The sequence below is a fragment of the Lepidochelys kempii genome, chromosome 7 (assembly GCF_965140265.1).
Source record: "Lepidochelys kempii isolate rLepKem1 chromosome 7, rLepKem1.hap2, whole genome shotgun sequence".
In the NCBI taxonomy this organism is placed as follows: Eukaryota; Metazoa; Chordata; order Testudines; family Cheloniidae; genus Lepidochelys; species Lepidochelys kempii.
Genome location: NC_133262.1, coordinates 103,001,477 through 103,014,126, shown reverse-complemented (window position 1 = coordinate 103,014,126; position 12,650 = coordinate 103,001,477). Strand labels below are relative to the sequence as shown.

Genomic DNA, 12,650 nt, shown 5'->3' with positions numbered 1-12,650 from the left:
CGAAAAATTCTGTCTTAAAGAAATAGTAAAATATGGAGCTCTGTTTTTTGAGCATTCAGTTTTCATCCTATGCTCAATTATTAAGTCTAGCTAAGATACAAGGGGCTGATTATTTCACACTAGGAATGCCATTGGGGAATACCTGGATTTATTATGCTGCTTCACGGCAGTTTTATGTGCGTGCAAAAAATTTACATGATTGCTGAAGTAAGAAATTATATTTGGGCCAAATTCTCTGTTGGCATAAATTCACAGAGTCAATTGAAGTCAGTGAATTTGTGTATATTTACACCAGCAAACAGTTAGTGTCTTTCATTGATGGTGTGTCCCTCCCATCCGTCACCCCCGCATTCAGTAGGACTCTGTTATGATAAATGAGCTGAAGTTTTTTAGGCTTCATAAAAAGTATTAAAAAAAAGTCTAGGTATTGCAGCAAGACTTGCATGCTGAGGCAAACATGGGGAAAATAGTATTTTATGTAAAAAGCTGTTTACATGGCTAATCCTTTTTCATTGTATTCCCTGCCATTTTTAAGCATTTATACTTGAATGAGATTTCTATCCCTCGCAATCTTTTTTGCTAGATCCTGCAATGAAGTCATAATCCTTCATTTCAGTCTGTTGCCATGGAAAGATTTCTACTTATAGTGTCTTTTATCTGTAATCTCAACATGCTTTACAAACATCATTAAAGCCTCCTTACACTCCGAGGAAGATAATATTATTATTCCCATTGTATAGATGGGGAAACGGAGGCACGCAGGTAGTGATGTCCCCAAGGTCACAAAGCAAGCCAATGATAAAGTTAAGAAGTGAATCCAAGAGTCCTTATGGCAGGCTGGAATAGCACCCAGGAGTCCGTATTCCCATCCACCTTCTCAAACCACCAGAAATGTTGTCATTACATGATTACGATGGTACTAATTCAGCATTATGAAAGCCTTTGAAATATAAACATATATAATTAGGATAAAATGTAAAGAAAATCCAGCTAAAACTTTATATTAGGTTCGTACAGTAATCAAAGAATAGTAGTATCTTATATTTAGATTTCATAAAGAAAAAAACAGTGTTTAAGTATGATATCCTTCAATGCAAACCCTTACTACCCAGGAATGCCAAGTTATGTCACACTTCTTAAATGTACCCGAATGCCCACAACACACATTTCCACTTATCATAATGGATGATATCTTCATGAGTTCTTTCGGAGACATGGGTCCATCACACTTGCAAAGAGGTATTATACAATACACCACTTAACACTGATTTAATACTCTTGCATTGCCAAGCCAACAGAAGGAAATGTGACATTGACAATTTCAGCCTTAACTTGAAATTGTCTTTGTCATCTGTAATATTTAGTATTTCCTCAACTGTTAACTGCTGGAATTCAGGTAACGTATTGAACATGCAGAAATATCTATTTTCGGGGCATATTCCTTTTTAAACCCTTGTTTGTTTGTTTTTTGCTTGTGTTAGTTGTTGGATCACTGCTGTTCACCCCTTACCACTTTGAAGCCATTTTTGTGAGCTGCCTATGAACAGGGCAGAATACAGATTCTTCTTTCTCCTCTCTAAGATATGTCGTCTCCAGAGCATATGAAGGTATGATTGCAGCTCTGGTGGGCATGCCTCCAGTAGCTTTAATCTAGCTAGCCCCTGTAATAATATCAGTGAAGATGTAGCGGCATGGACTTCAGAATGGGCTAGCACCACCTTTTGTTGGTTAGATGTTCCCTAAATCCTATCATCTCTCTCTCTCTTTCTCTCCCTGTGGGGATAAAGCTTGACACCAAGAGGCAGCAAAATTTAACAGTTCAATGAGCTCGATGCAATACTGGAACATTAGTTGGATTTGAATATCCTACTAAGGTTGATTTTTTTCAGAGCCACTGAGGATATTTAGATTTAGGATGGAATTTTCAAAAACAGCAAAGTGGTTTAGGAGCACAAATCCCATTGAAATTCAATAACTTGTGCTTCTTAACCATTTGGCTGCTTCTGAAAATCTCGTGCACACCTGCCATTAATTGTAGTGAACTGTGTCCCTAAGTTCTGTAGATCTAATCAATCATTAGCGAACACCTGAAATAAGACTTTCTAGACGCCAAAGCATATTATGTCTAGTCTAATCTATATTTATTACCATTGCCTCCAGGTGGCTGTGGGTGAAGTAGAGTTACTGTAAAAAGGGAAATATTTTCTGCATGAGCCTGCAAGGAAAATGTTCAAACTGAGTGTGGGGGAGAGACACAGAAGCAGAATCAAAACATTAAAATGGTCACAAAAGATTTTTCTGCCCATGTATTAGTTTTTCAGGCTCAATATTAAAATAATGAGGCCTTGTAATACAATTAAAATAATAAGAGGCTCATCTGTTGACACATCACTTTGAAAGATACTAGTATGCTGCATAAAGCTGCTGAATTTCTGCTGATTCACTGTGAAAGGTGCACTTCTTAACTCAACACTAAATATAAAAAGATAGCAGTAGCCCTCTATGCAGTGCTAACAGGGATCTAGGGTAGAGGAACTCCTGGAAGAAAACACTAGGGGCAGCCAAGCCTAGAGAAGAAACATAGGTGAGTTTCATGCAGTGAGTGATCAATAAAGCCAAACCGTAGGAAAGGGGTAAGTTAGGAGAATTAGGGCTCTGAGTTATTACAGAGAATATTTTCCCACGTCTCTGGCTGCTGGGTCTTTCGGGCTTAGGATCTAACTGATCGCCATATTTGGGATCAGGAAGGAATTTTTCTAGGGGTCAGATTGGCAGAGACCTTGGGGACCTTGGGTCATTTGCAGATTTAAACTAATGTAAATGGTGGATTCTCTGTAAGTTGAAGTTTTTAAATCATGATTTGAGGACTTCAGCAATTCAGCCAGAGGTTAGAGGTCTATTACAGGAGTGGGTGGGTGAGGTTCTGTGGCCAACAACATGCAGGAGGTCAGACTAGATGATCATGATGGTCCCTTCTGGCCTTAAAGTCTATGAGTCTAACTGGGATTCGGGTGAAATCTCACCTCACTGATGTCAATGGGAAAAACTCCCATTCATTTCACCTTGTGCATTCTACTGAGAACCAGGTAGGGACTCAGAGCAAATAGTTTATTAATGAGGCACACATGACTGTCAGTCTTGTAGCAGTAAAGAATATCAAAAAATGTCAGCCATGTTTGTTATGCGAGAAAATGTTAGTATACTATACTTGCCATTTTCAGTTTTATTTTAATTCATATTCATCTATAACTGTTGCATTGGATTGGTGCCTATTTCTGTTACATGGGTTCTGTATACTGAATGCCATCTGTTTCATAGCTACCAAAAATAAAAATTTGAGCTAAAGATGGGTTTTCAGAATGCTGGTAGTTAAGTTATGTAAAGCTGGGTAAAATACAACATGGAGACCAGCCAACTTGGAGAGAACAGACAAACCTGAAATAGACTTCATTGAAGTAGGTCAAAAATGTAGGCTAGTATAATCAATTACATTTTTATCCTCCTATTGCTTATTCATAGATTATAAAACCAAGGGGGACAATTGTAATCATCCACTCTGACCACCTGTTTGACACAGGCCATAGAACTTCCCTGAGTTAATTCCTATTTGAACTAGAGCATATCTTTTTAGAAAAACAACCAATCTTGATTTTAAAATTTCCAGTGATGGAAAATCCAGCATAACGGAATAGTTTTACCTTCACTTTTTAAAATGTATGCCATATTTCCAGTTTGAATTTGTCTAGCTTCAATTTCCAGCCATTGGATCTTGTCATCCCCTTTGTCTTCTTGACTGAAGAGCCCATTATCAAATTTTTGTACCTAGATACTTATACACTATTATCAAGTCATGCCTTAACTTTCTCTTAGTTAAGCCAAATAGATTGAGATCCTTGAGTCTATTGCTATAAGGGATGTTTTCCAATCCTTTAATCATTCTAGTGGCTCTTCTGACTTGCACCAATTTATCAACATCCTTTGTGAATTGAGAAACGCAAAACTGAACACAGTATTCCTGAACTAGTCACACTAGTGCCAAACAGAAAAATAATCACCTCCCTAGTCCTACTTGAGATTCCCATTTATACATCCAAATACTGTATTAGCCCGTCTGGTCCCAATGTCTCACTAGGAGCTCATGTTCAACTGGTTATCTACCATGATCCATGTGTGCTTCTCAGAGTCACTGCTTCCCAGTGATGTTTTATTCGTAGATATGACTTTTTATCTGACTGTATGGAAAATGTATAGTTTGTTTGCATCCAGCTTACCAAGTGATCCACATTGCTCTGTATCACTGACCTGTCCTCTTATTAGTTACCATTCCCCCAGTCATTGTGTCATCTTCAAACTTTACCAGTAATGATTTTGTTTTCTTTCAGTCATGGATTAAAAATGTTAAATAGTGTAAGCCAAGAATTTATCCTTCTGGGATTCCACTGGAAACACACTTGCTTGATGATGATTCCCCATTTATGATTACATTTTGAAACCTGTCGGGTAGCCAGTTATTGAGATGTTCAAAACTATGGGAAATCAGTTTTCCATGGCAATCTGTTAAACCAGTGACCCTAACAGTAAATTCAAGTGAATACACTTATGAAATAAATCCTTTGTCTGTGTGCTTTCAATTCTGTAACCTGCTGCACCACTGGATAAAAACTAAACTATGAAATTTAATCAGCTATGGAATATGCTGCATTTTCATATGCATATGCATTTTGCATATGCAAACACTGAATGATTATGCCTTAAAGAAGGGCACAGGCATCCAGGATAAAAACAATTTTAACAAAACTCAGTGTTCAGCGTTCAGCCCTGAAAGTCTCAGAATGAAAAGTTATTAGAAAAGGTACTAGAAACTGAAGTATATGAATGCTGAGTTTTTCAGTGACTTTGCTATTTAGCATTAGAATATGCTAGCAACTGATAGATTTAACAGAATTGGCGTGAGGTTTTGTTAGTACACCTCTGGATTGAAAATCCTGGCTCAGTTTTCAGATTAATTGAGCCACTGCTTTGTCCCATATGCTTTAGGAATGCCAGAACGTTAGGTTATTTTGGAATGAGGTAATCGACAGAATTAATACTGTTCTTAATACAGATGTACCCAGGAATCTGATAATACTCTACAAAATGGAGATAAGATAAATGATATAGTATATTCTGTGATGCAGTTAATTTTAAGTGTGGCTTTAATAGCCAGTAAATTGATACTTCAAAAATGGCTGTCTCCCTTTTCCAATTGCATTAGCCTGAGTAATTCAGCTAGAGAGACTTTTATTTCCAGTAGTAGCTTGAACTAATAATTTTCTAGATATCTGTGATCGGGGTGATTGCAACGAAAAAGGGTAACTGCAAATTCTTGGCCTTATTTAATTTCTGTTGTGTTCAGTGAGAATTGCACATGCATATCTGCTGACAGACTGCTCAACAAAACAGTTGATGCACAGTAAAATTATTAAGGATTTAAACTGTACTTTTGTGTGTGTGTGTACTGTTTTCACCAAGGGACTGGAAACATATGCTCTACTTAGCCAGGCACTACTATGAAGACTAAAACCTAATGCAAAGTTGTGGGTAAACAGTTCATCTGTACTTGAAAACCTGAATGAGCAGTTTTGCAGAAGACTTTCCTTACTTATTATGAGAGGGAGGCCCACAGGCCTGCTCTGCTCCCACAGAAGTCAATGTCAAAACTCACATTGATGTAAGTGGGAGCAGGAGCAGGTGCCTTGCCAGATTGTGCCCCTAAATCTGTGCCCCTGGACAGGCCAATTGAATATGGGAAACTGTAATATATCTAGGGCCCTACCAAATTCACGGCCATGAAAAATGCGTCACGGACCATGAAATATGGTCTTTTGTGGGCTTTTGCTCTGTACTATACAGATTTCACAGGGGAGGCCACTATTTCTCAGACTGGGTGTCCTGACCCAAAAGGGGATTGTGGGGGGTTGCAAGTTTATTTTAGGAAAGTTGCCGTATTGCCACCCTTACTTCTGTGCTGCCTTCAGAGCTGGGTGGCCGCAGAGCGGCAGCTGTTGGCTGGGCACCCAGCTCTGAAGGCAGCGCCCTGCCAGCAGCAGCACAGAAGGGTGGCAATTCCATACCATGCCACCTTACTTCTGTGCTGCTGCCTTGAGAGGTGGGTGGCCAGAGAGTGGCGGCTGCTGACCGACGGCCCAGCTCTGAAGGCAGCAGCACAGACATAAGGGTGACAATACCATCTCCTGCCATCCTTACGTCTGTGCTGCTGCTGGTGGTGGCTCTGCCTTCGGTGTTGGGCTCCCGGCCAGCAGCCACTACTCTCGGGCCACCCAGCTCTGAAGGCAGCGCGGCCACCAGCAGCATTGCGGAAGTAAGGGCAGCAGTACTGCAACCCCGCTACAATAACCTTGCGGGATCCCCCCCCCAACAACAACTCCTTTTTGGGTCAGGACCCCTACAATTACAACACCCTGAAATTTCAGATTTAAATAGCTGACATCATTAAATTCACGATTTTTTAAATTCTATGACTGTGAAATTGACCAAAATGGACCATGAATTTGGTAGAGCCCTAAATACAACTTAACTCCCTTGCCTATGTTATTTCTCTGTAATTCTGCTAACATTACTTAACTCTGTAGAGTTTTTTGAGATACAAGACAAAAGGTGAAATAAACATTCAATTATATAAAATAAGTGACTGTACCACATAGAATGAACTGATCCCTCTTCCAGAAACTTAAAAAAACTACTGAGATGGAGTTCAGCAATATGCATAAATACTGCAGAAGTTCAGTTTGCAGACGTCCATGTTAGATACTGCATTATAGCATCTTGTGCTCTAGCTACATTTGAAGAGATTAACTGATTGAATGACATGATTTGCCAAGTTAAATATTAAAGGGATCAGAGAGCTTATTTTTCTAGATGCTAAACCCTAATCCTTGATTTCTTTGTTTTTGTTGTTTAAGGTTGATTATGACTAAAAGGCTTCACTTTCTGTCTGAATCTGGAAGTATTCTATCAAAATGTGATGTCAAAAGTACTGAGAGTCTTTATGGAAAGTCACAGTAGCTGTTAACTTTTACATTGTTTCAGGTGTTCTGTGGCATGTTTTATTAAACTGGATACTTCTTTCCCCCTACTATTCTTCATCCCCAGATAACAATCCAGATTTCTCACCATCCAGTTTTCAGTACTGGCATTTACAAATCCAGCAAAGGTTCCTATCCGATATGATTTGAGCCCCAGTCCTGCAAAAATAGATGCATGCTGATGAGTCCCATTAAAATCAATATGTAAAGTTAAACATGTGTATAAGTCTTTTCAGGATCAGGGCCTTGATCCAAAGATTAGGGAAGTCACCATCTATGTTACAACATACATTACATTACTGCAGTTTTATAAAATATTGATTTGTTAGTGAAGAGAAAAAACAATCTTGTAGTCTGAAAGTGACACCAAACTCTAATTTAAAATTGAATTATATTCTGTAGAAACATATATGTAAAGTAAAACTTTATTACAAAAAGTATGTTTAATGAAAGATATTTTAACTTCATCTTGTATTTCAATAACAGCTTAAGATGTAAATTCACAGATGGATTTGTGCTGGAAATGGCCCAACTTGATGATCACTTTAGATAAGCTATTACCAGCAGGACAGTGGGGTGGGAGGGGGTATTGTTTCATGGTCTCTATGTGTATATAATGTCTACTGCAGTTTCCACGGTATGCATCCGATGAAGTGAGCTGTAGCTCACGAAAGCTCATGCTCAAATAAATTGGTTAGTCTCTAAGGTGCCACAAGTACTCCTTTTCTTTTTGCACAGATGGTATAGTTTCACACAACATAGAAAGACAACATGAATAACAACTCTAACGTTATATGCACATACCAAGGGATTCTGATTATATTTGATACCCTAGGGTGAAATTCACCACTATGCACAAGATTTGCTTTCACCACAAGAAAGCAAAGACGGAGTCAGTGGTATGTGATCCCTTTAGACTAATATACCATAGGTTTACCTTTCGCAAGAAATCTCCTGTGCGGCGTTTGATAAATCTAAGTAATATCACATGGTTTAATGAGAAAAGCATGTTTTACTTCAAAATGTATGAATATCCATGTGTCCTGTCTCCTCCTCCAGGAGTTTTCATGTAAGAACAGGGAGTGTACAATAGGCTTCTTCAGTTGAAACAAAGCTTCTGAAGCAACCCATGGATTTACTTTCTATGAACGAATCCAACATGGCAGCCAAAATCTCTCTTCATTCTAAATACCACATGGCTACTACACTTACTAAAGTGCCTTGAATTTGTGCTTACAAAATACTATATAACTTTTTCTACCAATTTCATGCATTATGGTCTTCCAGTAAACATATTTAGATTTTTTTTTCAGTCCTGATATAGGTACTTAATTGTTAGTAAACTGTCTGAATTAGTATCAGAAAAACTTTAAAAATCAGGAGACTCATCTCCTGAATATGGAACTGAGGGTTACTGGTATGCAAGCAAAACTGTTCTGGACAATTTTCCTTGCTGATACTAATTATCTTTGCCAATTATTTATGGAACCTTTTCCTGTGTAAGAGGCCTTTTTCATTGAGTTTTAAAATGCACGCACACTACTAGAGTTTGATTTCCAATCATAATCAAGTGCTTTTAGATGTTTAGATTTTGTGGTTAAAAAGTAAAAAAACACAGCTGATATTACACAGAGTTTAAAAAGGTGTCAGTTGTGTACACCGCTCACTTAACTCTTGATTATAGTTCTCACCTAGAATAATGGAGCTAACAATGACAGTAACTGCCAAATTAAACTTTTTAAGAAATCTGTTTTGGAGACCTCATGCATTTGATTTTAGACTTCTACTTTGCTCAGTGTGTTGGACTTCCTTATTCATCTTTTATCAAAGTTATTTCTTCTTCTTAATCTTTTATGGATCCCTCTTTTCACCAACGTAAATGCAAACTGCTCTAGCCATGTACCTCTCCTCTCTTGATGCATGTGTATTACTGCAAGAAGTCAGAGCAATGCCACTGTGAGCCTAAGGTGATACTTTGTTTTTAAAGTTGCTATTGTCCTTCTGTAGACAATAGCTGTAGCGTATATTGTTTTGAATGTGTTCTAAACTACTGTAGATTCAGCACTGTTGTGACAGTTACTAGTAAAATCACTAAATTTGATGTGTTCAGAGTTTAGACCTAGCACCACCATAGTTACTATGATAATTTATGACAACTCATGTGAACATACTGCTTCTTCACTGGCTGAAAAATGTGAAGGTTTCTGCCTGAGGCTGTGGCTTCTGGTTGCCTTCTCTTCTTATAGGTAGAGTAGCAAAGCATGTACAATTGCATCACATACAAAAAAGAACAAGTGTTGTTACTGTAAGTGTTTCTCTTGTTTTTATTAAACTGTGCTTTTTTAGATAGTTAAGATTAGCTCTAGGGGTGAATGCACACAAAAAATTCATGATATATGTATACTTTGATAGAACAGTGCTGGAGCAAAAACAGCAGTATATTGAAAAATAAAAGTTTGCAAATATTCCTTAAAATAATCCACTGGATAAACACGTTGTCAAACTTATCTTCTGGAAGACTGAAAAAGAGATATTCTGCATGCTGCCACAGTCTCTAATGGTATTTCTTCATTACATCCTATATACTGCATTATATGCACAAGATTAAATATAATCCTATTTATTTTCATCAAATTCTGTATAGTATGGGTTTATTTTCCCTTAATGGTTGTGTAACCAATGTTAACACTAGGAGTTAGGCATTTGCATCAAGAGGTGAATAGACCCCCTGACGTCCAAATTAATAACTATATACTTGACACTGGAACAAATACAATGTCAAAGGAAGTTCCATGTCAATTTATATTATTCATGGAGTAGTTATTACTGTCAAACATTGCTGGGATTAAGGATACGGATGGAAAAAATAATAAAAGTTTTGCGTATTTTTCTACTGTGCACTGTACCTTATTGATAGCATGGAAATTATCAGTTAAATTTTACCAGAATTGTCTGCAGTGTAATCCATATAGCTATTCAGTCTGTCAAGGTTATATCTAATACTCATATTATAGGTTTCAGAGTAGCAGCTGTCTTAGTCTGTATCCGCAAAAAGAAAAAGAGGACTTGTGGCACCTTAGAAACAAATTTATTTGAGCATAAGCTTTCGTGAGCTACGGTGTAATGATAATGATAATCATTATGAGCTACGGTATAATGATAATCATTATCCAAACAGAATGAGGTGATGATATTTGGATGCCTTAACTCTGGCACTGACCTCAGGACAGTCATCAATGCCTTTGTCACCTCCTACTTGCAGTGGGCTCTAATGAAGGTGACAAATTCAGTGAGTCTTGAATCTGACTTTGACAATTTGTCAAAGGCTACCCGTGAAGGACAGTTCGAAGCTTCAGTAGCATGAGATGATCTGCTTGTTTAATAGAAAACTTTGGCCTTAATGCATTACACATGTGCTCAGTGTATTGGAGGGGCTTCCCATCAACTCCAAGGTGAAATTCAGGTTTTGGTTTTTGTCTATGTAGATCTGGTTATCTTACTGTCTACCTACAATAACAGCTAAGATCAAACATAAGATGAGCTGTTCTTGTTGACAGACCCTCAATACAAAGTCCCCATATCTCGCTCTTTCTAGGGTTTCTCAGATCTGGAGTCCACAGGCCTTTAGCACCTGGTATGGACTCATATTTACCAATAAGCTTTTGCTGTGTCTAAACAAAAGCATTGTCTTGTGGTAGTAGTTTGATGTTTTCATGATGCGTCCCGATACTGAGAGTATTGCTGCCTACTATGAACAATTTTAAATTCATACTAAACAACAATGTAACTTACAGGAGAGGAACTGACATAACTCAGCATTTACAGCTTACAATTTGAATTTTTTAACTAGTAGTCAAATAAAAAAAATGAAAAACCATTCCAGTTACTGGACACTCAAATTTGAGGTTCTTTTGACCCATCAAACATAAATGGAGCCATTTGAGTTTCTAATGGCAACATGTTAATCAGAATTTTTATAATATGAGTAGCACCTTAGAGACGAACAAATTTATTTGAGCATAAGCTTTTGTGAACTACACCGCTTATGCTACTGAAGCTTCGAACTGTCCTTCACGGGTAGCCTTTGACAAATTGTCAAAGTCAGATTCAAGACTCGCTGAATTTGTCACCTTCATTAGAGCCCACTGCAAGTAGGAGGTGACAAAGGCATTGATGACTGTCCTGAGGTCAGTGCCAGAGTTAAGGCATCCAAATATCATCACCTCATTCTGTTTGGATAATGATTATCATTATGTATTGTATGATATGATGCTGTTCAAAAGCCATTTGTAATAACAGACATAAGGTCATGAGATAAGCATGTGTAGATGTAGTGCTAAATAATGCAGGCAGATAATTTAGGTCCCGAATCTAACATGTCTTTAATAGAATATTATTTGATGAATGACTTCAGGATTGTAGATATCTCTGTCTTCGCTCCAAACTTTACCGGTCACCAGAAAATAAAAGGAAAGCAATATTCACTTAAGAAAGAAAGAACTTGTATGTAAGCAGTTTTTGTCCTCAGTTGTTTCCTGTGCTGGCTCTGCAGTAGCTGTTAACTAACAAAAAGTATTGTAAGTCCTGTGCATATTTGTGCTTAGTGATGCTACTGCAAGAAAAAGAGAAGTAAGCAAAACTAGCTTCTGCAACACACTGGAGAGACAGTACAAAAAATCAATGTTAGCTAAATGGAAAAAAACAAAATCGGTAGAGAAAATACTTTTTAGCTGTTGTACCAAAGTGTATTACAATACAGTAAAATGTTACGGGACATCTTTGTTGTGAAGCATCTTTGATAAAAGCTGTTTCTCAAGATGCTTCTTAGGTAAATAATAGCAAAGGGAGAGCACGACTCACATGTATAGACAAGAGGAATACAATATTGTCATATCAAATTTGAAATAAGATGGGCAGTTAATGGGACACACAGATACACGAAGATTTGTTCCAGCTCACATGATTTGCAGAGGAGAAGGTTCTTGAACCAAGATTGGGAAGGATTGTGTGGAGAGTAAAAGAAGAGGCCAGAGTTAAACTGGCAGATAAAGTGCAGAGGTGAGTAGACATACAGTAGGAATTGCTTGCAGGTTTTATAAAAAGAAAAGGAGTACTAGTGACACCTTAGAGACTAACCGATTTATTTGAGCATAAGCTTTCGTGAGCTACAGCTCACTTCATCGGATGCATTCAGTGGAAAATACAGTGAGGAGATTTATATACACACAGAATATGAAAAAATGGGTGTTCTCATACACACTGTAAGGAGAGTGATCACTTAAGATGAGCTATTACCAGCAGGAGAGCGGTGGGGAGGGGGGGAAGGAAACCTTTTGTAGTGATAATCAAAGTGGGCCATTTCCAGCAGTTAACAGGAACGTCCGAGTTTTGGAAAGGAAGATGATGTCTGTCTGTATCTGTACGGACGTTCCTGTTAACTGCTGGAAATGGTCCACCTTGATTATCAACAGGAACGTCCGTACAGATACAGACAGACATCATCTTCCTTTCCAAAACTCGGACGTTCCTGTTAACTGCTGGAAATGGCCCACTTTGATTATCACT

At 37.9% G+C, this 12,650-nt stretch overlaps 2 protein-coding genes across 8 annotated transcripts in view; one reads left to right on the top strand and one right to left on the bottom strand.

Annotated features, from left to right (window-relative positions):
* DOCK1 (dedicator of cytokinesis 1) overlaps positions 1–12,650 on the top strand; it is a 550,235-nt gene that overhangs the window by 227,682 nt on the left and 309,903 nt on the right. The gene's annotated exons all lie outside the window — the stretch shown is intronic.
* INSYN2A (inhibitory synaptic factor 2A) overlaps positions 1–12,650 on the bottom strand; it is an 81,563-nt gene that overhangs the window by 60,348 nt on the left and 8,565 nt on the right. The gene's annotated exons all lie outside the window — the stretch shown is intronic.